Here is a 4,449-nt window from a genome sequence, read left to right as displayed (position 1 = left end):
CAGACAGCGAACGATCGTTCGTTAGCCTGTTCGTCAGATTTTCTTTTTCCAAGGATTTTCCGCGATTATTTTCGATCGCGATTTCTACCGTCATCTTCGTTTTAGTTTATCTTTTCGCTCATTTATCGGAATCAGGTGATTCAAGCGCCCAGATCTTCTTCCCGAATCTCTCTTTCTGTTTAACAAACTTGAAGAAGATTTTTTTACTGTAAAATTTGACTCTAGTCCAAATTCGTAAATGGATCTTGTTTCTTTCGCAGTTTGAGTTTCGTTCCTTTGTTTGTTTTGATTCTTTTTGCAAACCGGAGTTCTTTAGTTGAACTTTCTGGTTAGATCTCTTATTTGAGTTTTACCCATGCATCTAGTTTGAGTGCTTATGTATTTTATTGTTTGTTTACGATAGAGTATCCGGAGTGCGAAGCTTGCTACTACGAGTCTCTAGGTTTTGCGGATCATCAGCAAGACAAGTAACACTTTGATCATACCCCTTTACTACCCAGTTTTATTGCATTAGATCAACCCTCAAACATTGCATGGTTAGGATCTGATTAACATGTGGGGTTTTGGGAAGTAGATGATGAGGTAGAACCTATTGTCCTATTTATTATCAAACCTTTGGGAGTTACTTGTACGTTATGCTTATATTGTTGTGCTATGCTCATAGACGTGGATTGGATGAGTGTATCCATGATACATGTGAGTATTGTTAATTAAGGGTTCACTTAAGGTGGCTACTTAAATACAAATCTGGGTGGATTGCTTGAGGCACCCTGGGGTACCCACTGGTTGTCAGGACACCTGGAGTAATCCAGCGTTGTCCTAGGATATCCCGGACTAACCGTGTGATCATCCTACGGTCCGCCACCCAGGCTCAAAGGGATCATAAGATTATTCTGTCTAGAGACTTTCGTGTGCATCCACAAGCCACTATGGGCTCTGGCATGGTTGAGTAAGTTGTGTGAAGCTCTTGAAGCGGTAGACTAGCCGATGTAGTGGGTTGTAGGTGGTACGGTCTACCTAGAGTAGAGAGTTAATGCTTCAGAAAGATTGTGTCTCGAATCTGACCCTGGATGTATTCGAGTCTTGTGGGGAAAAGTGCGCAAACCTCTGCACAGTGTACAAACAAATCATGGTTAGCCGTGTCCCCGTTGTGGACATCTTGAGTATCTGGTCCTCGGATTATCATGTTGATCTCATCGCTCTAAGTTAATTTGTTGGGTTTAGTGATGATGCTTAATTGGGATTGAGTTGGAGGAATTTTCTCAATGTTTAACAACCACCATTGTAGTTAAATAAAACTAATTTCTTTGTTTTAGGAAAAGATTGGCTTTATGCAAAACTGCTATCCATAGAGCTTTCCACCAGCCATATATGCATGTAGGGATAACATTTCTTCTGTTCATTACTCTATGTGTTACATTGCGAGCATATTCCATGTGCTGACCCATTTCAGGCTGCAACATTTCGTGTTGCAGACCTTTCAGACGTCGAGTAAGGTGCCATAGGTCGTGGTCTTTCACTCAGCTATGCCGTTGGAGTTGATGGACTAACTTTATCTTCCAAGCCTTCCGTTGTTATTGTTTTTACATGGCCCTAAGCCATATTATTGTAATAAATTCTTTTTTGAGGCACTCGATGTAATTAGTGTGTCATTGAAACTCTGTTATAAATCCTCAAGTACTGTGCGTGTTAGCATTACCGATCCAGGGATGACACAGATGCATAGAGGCTAGATTGTCTGAGGTCTGGTCGCTACAAGATGGTATCAGAGCCAGGTTGACTATAGGACAGGACCACTAAGCTAAAACCATAGGTCACTCCTCTCTTCCCATTTCTGACTCCTCTCCCATTTCTACTCAATAGGATGGTGGATGCAAAGAACAAGTTCACACAACCGGATGAAGATACACCTTTTGGAAGACACTTGAAGTAAGTTACTAGGTACCTGAACATTGGAATACAAAGCTTCACCTGGACCTACATCGCCACTTTACAAGAAGAGGAGCGTTGGAAAATTCGTGTTCAAGTTCCCGGAAGGACGTTCATGCCAGTCACCGAGCCCATAGAGTTTTCCTTTGATGCACCAACCTGAAGTCTAGGAAAGAGCATGGGAGCCCACGTCACTATGGGACGCATTGGAGAAGTTTACCACCAGGATCTCAAGGATACTATCTACCAGATTTGTGGGCGCCGAGACGAGCAATGGGAGATGATCAGCACCAGGAGGGATAGATCTATTGCACCTTTCATCCAGGAGTTAAACCAGCACATTTGACGCCAGGAGAACCAGATGTGCACAAGCATGATATATTTGAAGAAGGCAAGGACCAGAATCACAGAGCTGGAGGAAGAACTCAAGTCTACATGTGATGGATATGAGGAGGAGATGACGATACTCGTGGAGAAGAATGGCGATTTGACAAAGAAGCTAGAAGTATTCATGGTAGACCCCGCGCCAAGAGGACATGAAGACGATTTCACTTGTTCGGAGAACTACATCATCATCGACAACATCGACTCAGACCCTGACGATAGAGATGATGACTACATTGATGAAGCTGGAGCAGATATCATGGAGTCTTCCACCGATCAAAACTTCTAGTCGACCACCATATGAGTTGTAGTATTTCCCCATGTATATAGTATAGTCCGAGCACTTTCGTAACGCTAGTTAGACCGTTTGTATGCCCTTGTTTGAATTGATTGAAGTGATATGATTGTGTTTGTCTCATGTGCATATGGGTAGTGTTTTCTCTTTAGACCTCATTCTATTATGTTTTCTCACCTTTTCTAAACCCATGAGATGCCTCCGAGATGTCACCCCGGATTTTCTTTCCTGCCTGAGCTCACTCAGTTGATCCAGTAGCCGCATACCCTGATCATGCAGCTACTAGTTCAGAATCAGAACCAGGGGAACAACAACAACAACAACCCACCACCACCACCTGTTGATCACTTAGCCCGTTTCTTAATGCTAAATCCGCCTGTGTTCTCTAGTAGCACCTAGCCGATTGTTGCAGATGATTGGCTCCGCAAGATTGGAAGGGAGTTAACCACTTTAGGATGCACAGACGCGGAGAGTGTGTGTTTTGACGCACGTCAGCTAGATGCATGGACCCGCAACTTCATGGTGGGAGAACTTCACAGTCACTTACCCCATCGACACTGTCACATGGGACCAGTTTCAGCAGGCTTTTTTGCACCGCCGATGTTTCATCAGGAGCTATGTCCATGAAGAAGCGCGAGTTTCGCAACTTGCGCCAAGGACGACGCACAATGGGATAGTATGTGGAGGATTTTAGTAAGTTAGCACGTTATGCCCCGGACGACGTCGCTACAGATGCCGCTAAGAAGGAGAAGTTCCTGGAAGGACTGAATGATGAGCTGAGCATGCAATTGAGGGTGGCAACCTTCAAAAACTACCAGGAGTTGGTAGATAGAGGTCTCATGATTGAAGAGAAGCAGCAGCAGATTGACAACCGCAAGAGGAAATATGGACTAGGGAAGTACAACTCAGGAGCTCAGGAGAGGCCCTGGTTTACCCCAAACTTGGGAGGACACGTTCATCATAACCATGGAGGCCAACATTCCAATGGAGGGAGTATTCATAATCATAATGGCCCCTAGAATGGGAATGGGTATGGAGGAAGCAATGGACATAACCGTTCGAACCCAACGACCCCCGCCAAGTCACATTACTTGTTTCAAGTGCGGGAAGAATGGACATTACGCCATGGAGTGTCCGGAAGCAAAGAACGGAAATGGCAATGGAAGCTCTAGGAAGAAGCCCAACCCTTTCAACAGGGGAAAAGTGAACCACGTTAGCGTGGAAGAGGTTGAAGCGCAACCCGATGCAGTAATAGGTAAGTTTTTGGTTAAGTCATTTACGGCAATCGTTCTTTTCGATACTGATGCATCGCATTCATACATATCAAGGGGATTTGTGGATAAGTATAACCTGCCAACCCAAGCCCTTAGGTCACCCATGTTAGTAACCTCGCCAGGAGCAGAGTACATGGCTAGCCTATGGTGTGATCAGTTACAATTGAGGATTGGTAACTACATGTTCCCCTCAGACATAATAGTATTGGAGTCTCAAGGACTGGATGTAATATTACGCATGGATTTGTTATCAAAGTATGGAGGGAACATTGACTGTGCGAGTAAGTCGATTTTTCTCACGAGTCAAGAAGGAAGAAGGATTACGTATGTATCCCGGCATGTGCCGAAGGGAACTCAAGTGAATTCCTTATCAGGAATTTTACAGGAGGAAGTACCAGTGGTGAAGGATTTCCCTGATGTATTCCCAAAGGAGTTGCAAGGCATGCCACCGGATAGAGACATTGAGTTTTTGATTGAGCTTTTGCCAGGCACAGGGCCAATATCTAAGAGACCGTATTGGATGCTCGCAAAGGATTTGGAAGAAATTAAGAAGCAGATTAAGGAGTT

The sequence above is a fragment of the Hordeum vulgare genome, chromosome 6H, assembly GCF_904849725.1.
Source record: "Hordeum vulgare subsp. vulgare chromosome 6H, MorexV3_pseudomolecules_assembly, whole genome shotgun sequence".
NCBI classification, from domain to species: domain Eukaryota; kingdom Viridiplantae; phylum Streptophyta; class Magnoliopsida; order Poales; family Poaceae; genus Hordeum; species Hordeum vulgare.
The sequence above is the reverse complement of the archived record's forward strand: the minus strand, read 5'-3'. Positions refer to the sequence as shown.